This window comes from Mixophyes fleayi, chromosome 1, assembly GCF_038048845.1.
Source record: "Mixophyes fleayi isolate aMixFle1 chromosome 1, aMixFle1.hap1, whole genome shotgun sequence".
Taxonomy (NCBI): domain Eukaryota; kingdom Metazoa; phylum Chordata; class Amphibia; order Anura; family Limnodynastidae; genus Mixophyes; species Mixophyes fleayi.
The window spans coordinates 387,113,632-387,125,122 of record NC_134402.1 but is presented as its reverse complement, the minus strand read 5'-3'; the positions used below and the strand labels follow the sequence as shown (position 1 = coordinate 387,125,122).

Here is an 11,491-nt window from a genome sequence, read left to right as displayed (position 1 = left end):
ACACACACACATGCCCTTTCTGCCCACATGCTTTACACACACATACCCCCTTTGCTCACATGCCACACACACACATACATGCCACACACACACACACACACACACACACACACATGCCACAAATACACACATACACACACACACACTACAAGCTGTAGTGCAATAGTCTATGAATGAATGATGTGGGTGCAGTGAGCACTATGCGATGTTACAGCCCATGCACGGACCGCATAGATTGCCTGCACCGCATTCCCACTGGACCACCAGGCGTAAAAAAAAAAAAGTTAAATAGCAAAAAAAAAAATGGTGGTCTGCAGTGCGGGCCCAGACCCCCTGGTGAGCCCGACTCAATATGCTAGTACCCTCTATACCCACCACATGATGGCCCTGACTGCAAGTACTGTTTAGGCAGAATGTATTTCCATCCAGATATAGAGTATATAGAGTATAATCAGAGCAATGCACAAGCTGTGTGCTCTTTTTTAACACACAGCTTACGTGCAAGTTGCATTTGGACATGAATCATGTCTCAAGTATTCAGTGTCAGTGTTTTGGACTTTTTTTTTCTACAAAAGCAGCAGCATAATTCTTTTCTGTCTCTTGTGTTCTCTAGTAAATGGCACCTAGGGAAGCAGGCTACAATGTGATAAAATTCTGCATTCTTTTTTTTATCATCTTTGTTTCAATCCAGTATTTGACTATTTGTTCAGCCTTGATTTATAGTGACACATTTTACTAGCAGGGGATTCAACGGCTCATAACCATTGGAATCCTGATCTGGTGTCCTCTTTCTGTCCTCATTTTCACTTCTCACATGGGATGGCATTGGCTCCATAGTGTGCTGCATTAGATGTTTTCCTTATATTTGTTGAAAGATTTTTTTATATATTAAAAATGGTTTGTCAGATGGAAAAGCTTCTGTCCTAACCATATAATATCAAATCTTCTTTTCTTCCTTTTCTTTCTAGAACTATAACAATCAAAGTTTTGTTATCATTTACAGTTATGTATTGTTAAGGGCATTTGTGGTCTCAGCCTTTCCCATTAATATTTCTATCCAGCTGTTGACATTATTATATTGGTCAGACATAATACATCATTTGTCTTCAGTTTAGTCTGGTCATTGGAGTATTTAGGAATCTGCCTGGAAGTGTTTTTGGCAAAAATATAATAGTAATATATTATCTTTATCTCCCCCTACATGCATATCCTGACCTCACTGTCTAGCTTAATGTGATCCTTACATTAAGATGCTTAATCTCTATTGAAGGAACCAAGCCCCTTTAGCTGCTGGGTTGCTACTGTTTTCCTAATAACTAATTATCGATCACACGATTTCTACATAAATGCACTTTTCATCTATCATCTTTGGGTTGGGTCCTCGTGGAAAGTGTTAAACATTACAGCTTTGTTTCATAAAAGCTCCCCTTATGTCTGTCTTCCATAAGTCAATAACAGATGTCTACCATAATAAATCTCAAAAAGTAAAACAAAACTGCATTGTTTAAACATATACTGTCACAAAATAAGCAAATAAGCATGATTTATCTTGTGTTTCCCAGCCATCTGGGTTCTTTATGAAGAAAGAGTGCATCTTATGCTCAGATGAGGTTTAATGACATAAATATGAGTACATGTAGACTGGATTGTTTACAAAACCTTCTTTTTTATTCTTGCGCTCTCCTTTCCGTAAATGTTTATTTTAAACTTTAGTTGAAGTTCCATTCTTGATGGTCTGAAAACTCATGTGTTTACAATCCATGCCATTTTGCCGGCCTTATTTATTTACCAGTGCAGTGCCAAGGAGGCAACCATATATTCCTGTATAATGAACCGTGTCCTCTCCAGGCATAAAATATATTGGTGAAAGTTTCATTTTAATGTCGGCAACATTTTACATGATTCCTGGATGGATCTGAACCAGTTCTTGCATGTTAGTAGCAACCCATTTAGAACAGGACTATTTTTGCTTAAAAGCATTGCAGATGATACTGATATGTTTAATTTTGGCAACATATTTTTTTTAAATGATGTGACCTAATGGGCTTACTTTGCCACCTGGTCAGTTGGGGGAAGAAGGATGAAGGGATGTTCTTCCTGCATAGTTTATCTGGGTATCTTTCTCACCATCAGTAAACAACTGTTACTGACTACTCCTACTGGTGTCACCTTGCCACCAGACACTTGCTTACTAGAGATCCGGACTGCAGGGTAGCGGGCAGAACATTGACACAGAGACGCTGAGTTTAACACAGGACAGCCGGGGAAAGGATTAGAGTCTATGCTCTTATGTGTTGGTTACAGAATACATCAGGCAGTAGGTGTCACACAGATTTTTCAAGCAATGACGTTTATAAGCTCAAGAGATTCTTACAAGGACCATTACAGACTAGTTGGAGGTATTAGTGATTATCCAAAAGTACAGATAGAATAATAAAGCTCTTTATATACTGTTTCTGACACACATGACAGCAGAGGGTAAACCACCTGCATTTCCTACCTGGCACCACAAAGTCCGAGATATTACATTCAATGATTAGCACCAGGATGTCATATGTTCTCTAAACTTGGATTTAAATGCAATTTAAAAGTAACAATATTTACATCAATCTGTGATTTCCTAAATTACTTGCTGTTAGGTTTCCTATCTCTTTATGACACAGGATGAAAGTCTAACGACCTCCTCCTGTGCATTCAGGCTAAAAGTAGTCTTGGTCACTCACAAATGAAAAGGCCTAATTAGCATAGGATTTCCTTTCTTCTTTTCATACAAAAACACATTTCCTCCAACATATGCCTACTGCCTCAGAAATCAATACATTTCTCTTACAAAAATCAGTACATTTACAACGATATACAGAAACGCACTGCACCACTAATTTAAATTTATACAATAAGTTATTTATAACTGATAAAATATATTTGGCAATTTATAATAAAATGATCTATAAACAGTTTTATTTATTTATTTTCTAATTACTGTTAAAATACAACATTTATCAGTTTACTTACAGTGTTAACTGTTTTACTGTGAGCGATAACATTGTTGTAACATGGTAAAAATACAAAAAGTTATCCTGGTTACGTGTCAAGTACTATTGTGGGTTGTTCTTAGGTAAAGTTGCAATGCTACTGGACAAATGTAAAGCTGGGCACACACTTATGCAATCTTACTTCAGATGCGATTCCTGTAATGTTTTTACAAACTACTGAAAGTCCCGATGAGCATGCCTAATATATATAATGGGCTGCATCTTACTGCACACAAACAAACACACAGATATTCAGGTAGAGGAAATAGCATTATTGCCATTTATTGCTTTGTTTTGCTTTGTGTATAGCTTACATTTGGCATATAAAAGAAAATCTTGCGCTTGTTTGCTTGTCGACAAAACAAATAACAGGAGAGAAAGGAGAAGAAAAAAAAAAATCACAGTTTTTGGACCAAGAACTGGTTGCTGAGGACAGAATTCTTTTTATATATGCCCCTGCTGCAGGAGATATGGGAGAACCATCCGGTTGAATGATCTTACTTTTGAGGAGCTGCTGCAAGTGGTCACCCCACTCATACAAAATGAGGACACATATTTAAGGAGACCTATATCTGCAGAGCAGAGACTGGTTGCTCCCATGAGATTTTTGGCCAGAGGAAGGACACTGGCTTATCTCAAGGACAGCACAGCTTTTTCACGTCAAACTCTGGGTATGATCATACCTGAGACCTGTGAGGCCATCATACAAGTTCTCCAGGGACAATATATGAAGGCTTGTTTAAGAAATTCTCAGATTTTAAATATTTTTTTTAATTAAAATATAGATCTGAACATATTTAAGAAAACACCAAACACAAACTTAAAAATAAAAGTCACAGGGGCTCATATTGATAGTGTTCAATATTTTCCAATGAGGAAGGACTTCCACGGTATACTGGCACTGCTGCTTGGTGTGGAAGCCCTATAGACAGGAGGGGTATTTCCAGAAACTGATGTTGCCTGTCGGTAAGGAGCGGCAACTGAGGGGATGGGGCAGGTCAGAGAAATCTCGGCATGGCTTGGTGGGAACTATATCAACCCTGTGTACTAGGTCAGTTCCCCTCTGTTGATGCATTTCTATAATTAAACGCTCAGCCTATACCCTGTTTTCCGCATATAAACTCTTTCATTTTTTAGTTATTTCCGGACACATCAGGTCACACTTGTTGCCTTAGTTTTTCAGTATCAGAGGAGTCATGACCTTGGTGTGTTCCGCCTTATCTTTCCCCTCCTTTCATGTTGTTGACCTTGTTGCCGGCTGGGTTGCTGGGTGGCTTCAGAACTCGGCTGGGGGGAGGGGAGCAGGCGTCTCCACTGTATCCTTCATCACATCAGAAAATAAAGGCAGATGACTGTGTAATAAAAATATACATTAGAATACCTAGTATTATAACAATAGATGCATTGATTTAACATTACAACAATCTTTCTTTTTCAGTTTTCATCAAAGGTTGAGGAATGACAAGTTACTGATGAGGAATTTGAAGAAGTGTAGAATTTCCCAAACTGTGGAGGTGCCATAGATGGGAAACATGTCATGCCATCCTCTAAAACAGGTTCCTAGTTCCACAATTACAAGGGATTCCTCAGTGTCATGCTGATGGCCAAAGTGGGTGCAAAATATGAATTCATCTTCATGGACAATGGAATTTTTTTTTTCCAAGTGTCCGATGCTGGGGAACAGATGCCATTCCATGACAAGCTTAAAAACAATGCACTTTATTAGCCAACATGTACCCAAACTAAGTTAGGACTTAATTTTGTATTTTGTATAATATTGTATTTGTAGCTGATGAAGCGTTTGCACTCCAAGTTAATATTTTAAAACCTTACCCCCAAAAAGCACTCAGACCACAAAGTATATTATATTATATTAAATTATAGATTATTAAGAGCATGGCGAGTTTTTTTGATATATTAAGTGCCAGGTTCAGGATTTTCCATACCGCCATTAATATTCACCTAGACAATGTGGTGATAGCATGTTGTGTCCTACACAGCTATGTTAGAAACAAAAGCCCAGCTTCTACTGCTTCAGATAATGTTGAGGAAGTGGTAGGGTTGAGATCACTGGTGTCTTCTCAAATTAGAAATGCCAGTGAAAAGACATAGTTAAACAGGGAGGAGTATTTGCAATATATGACTGGTGAGGGCACCGTATCATGGGAGAATGTCATGTTATAATGTCTGTACAGTATTTTGACATTCTATGTTAAATTGAAATACTTAGTTTGACACATGCAAAACTCGTATATAAACAAGGTCAGATGAAATAAAGTACTTACCTTGCTATAAAACTGATAAAATGAGGTAGAGAATGTGTGAAATCTGTTTGGAAAGTACCAAAACTGGACTCAAAAGTCTCAGTGCTCAACAAAAACAACCACCGTGGACAAATGCTAATGGCCAATGAATGTTCACTCACTATACAGCTAGAACTGACTTGATTGGTCCACACCAATTGATAATGCCCACTTTTGCAAGAGAATATTCTAAATAAACACAGAGAAGCCAGATATTCGCCAGTGGAACGTGACAAGATGGAGGAAGATAAAAATAGTGTAGAAGGAATAGAAGAAGGAGGAGAAGAAGTGATGCCATTGTATGATGTGATAAACCAATGACTCAGAGGGAGATAGAGATGTTGGTCAGAGTCCTGGACCAACATGACTACAATTCCTTAAAAAAATTACAGAAACATAAATTACAGTAAGGAAATTATAATGTAGAGATTTATTAAGATGTTAAGAGATAACCTGGGAAAAAAAGAGAAGTAAGTTACAGATACAGAAGCTGTGGTCAGATTTGAAGAACAAGGAACAAGGGAAGTTAAAGAAAACACAAACAAACATTAAAAAGTGAGTATTAAAACTTGAGAAAAACTTGTTAACAATGTAATTAACTATGCCAATAATGATTAGTACTAAACTATGATATCTATTTCTAGAAATAAGAATACATGATCAACTATCTACATCAACACGGAAAAAGAATAGTGAAGAACCAAAGCCAATGTGGAAATAAAAGAGTTAAGCACAGACATGCGCAATGTGGAAATGATAAAGGAACCGAAACAAGGTAAATAACAATCATAGCCAAGTAAAATGTAATGTTGTGTACCCTGTGCCTATATGTCAATATATAACATCTATATTTCTTTTAGGCGCCGTCCCTGCGCCCATCCATTAACACAGGGACGGACACCTTCCCTGCTCCCAGAAGCCGCGTCTGATTGCCCGGCAACCAGACACACAAAGCCCTGCTGGCTGACAGGTCCCTCTGTTGATGTCACTGGTAAACTCTTCTCTCCTCAGGATTGTTTTAGGAAGAGAGTATTAGGTCTAACCAGTCTCCAGTCATCTATGTTCTTGCTCTACTTTTGGTCTGATTCCACAGTTCCTGACTCGGCTTGATTTGATTTTCCTTCTGGAATTCCCATTTGGCTCTGCAAGACCTCTCTGCTTTTTGGCCCTGGCCAATTTGACTACTCTTTTGGATCCTCCTTGTGTACTTCGCAGCCTGCATGGCTTGAATTCAGCTTCTTTGATTCTCAGTTTACTTTCATCTATCTTACTGATTGCCCTCCTGGAGATCCACAACCTGCGTGTCTCTTGCATCTAAGCCCCTGGTGAACAACAGAGGCACGTGCTGTGTCCCGTTTAACCATTAAAGTTAGCTAAATTTCTATTCCGTTCTTCAAATAGATACCATCGTCATTTCAGACATTCATTTGGAAGGAGAAAAGGAGGGGTCAAACTTCAAAAGTTTTCAGACTTCCGATGATGCAACAGGTGTGGCTAAAAAGTTGTCAAAGCTGAAAAAATATCTCAATGCATTGTGGGGAAAACTTAATGATGTGAAAAAACCCTTTGTTCGACTTGAAAAATATTTTGTTGATATGTATCACATGTATGAGAAAATACTGCTGGAAGACCCTAGCTAGCTCTAAAGTAAAATTTTCAATATTGTTCAATCATAGTGAAATCATATACAGCATTCAATCATAGTAAAAATATCTATAGCATTCAATTATAGTCAAATTATATATACCATTCAATCATAATGTAATCATATATTCCATTCAATCATAGTGTCCCATGGACCAGACAAAAAAACACTATTTTGGGCTGCCAGGTCCTACTCCCTATAGTTTGTACTTAGTGGCTGGCCCCACCCCCGGGACCAACAACCTTCTTCAATTGGCCGCAGATCCTAACGATCCGTCCCCCCTCCCTTCCACCATGTATGTGCGCGCACTGCGCCTCTATTTGTGTCACTTGGGACGCGATAGAGCCAGGTAAGTGACGGGGGGGGGGTATTATATTAATATAATGTGTGTGTGTGTGTGTGTGTGTTTGTGTGTCAGTGTCAGTATGCTAAATTAATATCTGTGTGAGAGGGGGCCAGTATATGAATGTATTGTGTGTGTCTGTGAGAGGGGGCCGATATATGAATGTATTGTGTGTGTGTGAGAGGGGGCCAGTATATGAATGTATGGTATGAGTGTGTGAGAGGGGGCCAGTATATGAATGTATTGGGGGGGCAGTATATGAATGTATTGTGTGTGTGTGTGAGAGGGGGCCAGTATATGAATGTATTGTGTATGTGTGTGTGGGGGGGGGGGGGCATTTTATGAATGTATTATGTGTGTGTATTGGGGGGCAGTATATGAATGTATTGTGTGTGTGTGAGAGGGAGAGGGGCCAGTATAGGAGTGTAGTATGTTTGGAAAGGGCCAATATAGGAGTGTAGTGTGTGTGTGAGGGAGGGGGTCTTAATATAATGTGGGAGATAAGCTATTTAATCGAGTAGTGCAGGAGGGGGCTAATTACTGGGTGTTATTTTATTTGTGGGGTGATGTTGGGGCAATTTTATTTAATAGTGGGTACTATGAATTTAAGATGGAGTAATTGTGCTATTGATTTAACACTGGGACTGGTTGGAGTTTTCTACATTTTATGTACCCCTTTCTTTTCCAAATAGGGCCTCCAATATTCCAGGATCCAGACAACCAGCAAATTAACTAAAGTAACCAGCAGCCACAAGTGGTGACAGTGACAAGAATAGGTAGGAGAGAGCAGGACAGTCTGCCAACTGTCATGAATCTGGTGGGACAGTCCCAAATTTGGGTGACTGTTTCACTTAGGACAGTTGGGAGGTATGTCCCGCTTTACCGTGTACTGCTCGTGAAGGCAGAACTGTGTGCACCTAACAGTAGTGCACACAGTATTGCCTGTGTATTTGTCTAAAATGATAACCATGCTACGGCATAGGGGGTTACCCTGTCTAAAGTGCCCAGGCCCCCCAGAGCCTTAATCCAGCTCTGGGCCTGGGCATAAAAATATATGTATGGATTAAGCAACACTAAAATAGCTTCTTTTTATGTAGATAAATATATATTGTACCAAAAACCACCCTTTAAGGATGGACCGCTACTTATGGGCCAGTGTGGTGTGCTTGCCCCCCGGGCTAAATTCTGCCAGCCCTCCCCTGGTTAGGACCATCCTATTAGCAGATGCGTTTTGAAGTGGCGGGTGGCTTACCATACATTTCCATATGTGTGTAACTGCGAAATCTGTATTTTTATGTACAAATAGAAAGAGCAGCTTTTTTGCTGGTTATAGCAGTGTGCTAGGGGACCTTTCTCTGTATTTGTTCCTTTCTGGATAACCCCACCCTTTCAAGAACCTGCTATGAACCTATAAATTGATTAAACAACTTTCATTTCTGTATTGCTACCAATTGCAAGACCTGCAGTAAGCAGTATCACCAGGAATCAGCCATTTCTCTGCAAACTGTCACTGATCTGAAGTGTCTCATAGCCCCCAGTGCCATTAGAGACATATTCTTATGGCTCTCGTGTCGGTTAAATTCTAAAACACAACTTGGATCAATGACCAGTTCAGAAGAAACAGTGGAGTCCCCGTTGCTCACAGTGGGTCACATGATGGGTAGCAACAGATGCCATTGTATAGTAAGAGAACATGTTCAGTATGATATATTATGTGCATGTTCTGATGTCAGAATGTGTTGATTAGACACGTTAGTTGCTGGAACATCAATGGGTACACGGTAGTATAACATGAGACCTTTTACTAGTATAAGATGTCAGAAAGCAGCAGAGCTCTGAATATTAAGATTGCTCCGGTAGCATTCACAGGCAATCTGTGGCTTTTCAACAGTTATTGCGCTAAAATGCTCAGCGTGTCCTGTCTGCTGTCAAACAGCACATGCAGAGACTTTTACTTCTGCACCATATGAAATGCTCTTATAAGTCTAATCATGATATATGGTCTAGCAAAAATACTCCTACATATTCTTATTAATGTTTAAGTTAAAATATAAAGAACACTGTTTGATCTAAATAAATAACTAATAATAATGAAGTAATATGAGAGTAGAGTTTTCCTTCAGTTGGTATTAGGACATATGTAACTGTTCTATTGAATCCATATTTGTAGGGTAAGCCACCCAAGGGCATTGAATAATTCTGCGGTAATGATCTACTTTACATTTACATCTCCTAAGCTGCCTGCATGCTCCCGCTGAATGTGTCATTGATCATCTGGCTAAGAAAACATCCTGGTTGTTTCTTGTGGCCAAACATAATGTCCCCGAGGTATAGCTGTAAAAAAACTGGTCTCTGCAATCCTCTCCAGATGAGAATGTGGAGTGTGGTCTATTACAGAATGCACACAATCAATAACACAGGACAAATGTGAGGTACACTGGGTCATACTGCTGTAGCCTCTAATTCCCACCAGGACAGAGAACCTTACAGCAACAATACTATTAAAATGATGGATACCAATGGAAAGCAGCATACTGCTAACTTATTATATATTCATGAAGTAAAAGAGAAATGATATCAAACAGTACCACAGCATTTGGTAAAGATAAGTATATACCTAATTATATTTTAGATTTAAGGGTTTACATTGATATGGAGTTATTCCTAAATTCATACTTTTCGACTATTGTCAAATGGATATATTTTTCTCTCTTTTTAAATAGTCATTTTTGCTGTCCTCATACTTGGAATGTTAGGCCGTCCTCATAGGAAAGGGTTCTCTTAGAATTCCATGCAGGTAAATGGAGATACATTTTAGGAGTGTATTACAAATGTATCTGAATTGTCAAATACATTTAAAAGGAAAAAAAAGAGCTAGACTAAGACTTCATTTTTTTATTTAGATTTTTTTCATTATGACTTACCAGGGTCATAGAGGTGTTTTTCTTGTTTTGTACCTAGAAAACAAACACCACTCTCCATAATATATTCTCATAGAGACATGGTTAATAAGCGAACGACCTGGGGGTATCAAGTTGCAATTTTTCCAGCAATTTCAAATCACTCCATATTGCTCAAAATAATATCATATTAATCACTTTATTAAAACCATAGTTAATATAACAAATTATGCCACCAAAATAAAAAAATAAAAAAAACAAGTATATATGTATATTGGCCTACAGCCCCTGGTATTCCCAGGTGGTCTCCCATCCAAGTACTAACCAGGTCCAACCCTGCATAGCTTCCAAGATCAGATGCAATTGGGTTTGTTGAAGGTGGTAAAGCTGCAGGCTGTACATAAAAATAAAAAATGGTAAGATTAAGATTAAAAAGTGCAATGGAATTGCAATTAATAAGGACCCCATATGGATTTACTGATAGCCTATTAACTCATCCCATGGTGCACTTGTAGGTATCGTTCGGAGGCAGCAAATTTACATTTACTGCCTCCAAATGATAGTGGATACACAATCAAATAAAGAGGATAGTGTAGTCACTCTTATGTCTCCACTTTGTATGGGAACTAATCCACTGCTGGTACCCAGAATCAAGTATTTCGCTTCCTAAGGAAGAAATTGACAGTGGGACGGGGGTTAGGTTCCCTGCCAGCTGCAGCATGCCTCCGATCCCTCACCAGACACCATTCACTGGACAATTATTACCTGATTCATCCTATCGCTGTCAGAGGAGAAGCAGTGGATGCATCTGTGCCAAAACTTTAATACAGTAACAATTTGTGTCTCCCTCTGTTGCCACCTAGGTTCTATCCCCTCAGGCACTCTACTCACCCTCCCTCATGGCAGGAAAGCCTCTGGAGAATTCATGCGCTAGGGTCTGATGCAGAAGTGACACCTATTTGCATAGTGTACATTGAGTGAATTTGGAAAAAAATAGGAAAGAGATGGCCAGGCAAAATGTACTTAAAATAGCTATATACCGAAGTTAACATAAAGTTAAATCGAAACCAGCAAATAAAAGCAAATAATATTTAATTCGAATCCTGTATATTAAAAGCATATCATTGAAAATGATCTCACTCGGTATTAGTAGTAGGCTCTATTTTAACAATTTAAAACACTTTACAGATGCTTTTTATTTTGCTAACTTTTTACAATAACATTATCATTTGTTACCCCTGACAACAATCAAAGAAGTAATCCCCAGT

The 11,491-nt window shown here is 38.7% G+C and overlaps 1 pseudogene; it reads right to left on the bottom strand.

The window, feature by feature from the left end:
• Positions 1 to 10,499: 10,499 nt before the first annotated feature.
• LOC142132325 (5S ribosomal RNA) lies at positions 10,500 to 10,618 on the bottom strand (annotated as a pseudogene).
• Positions 10,619 to 11,491: the final 873 nt, after the last annotated feature.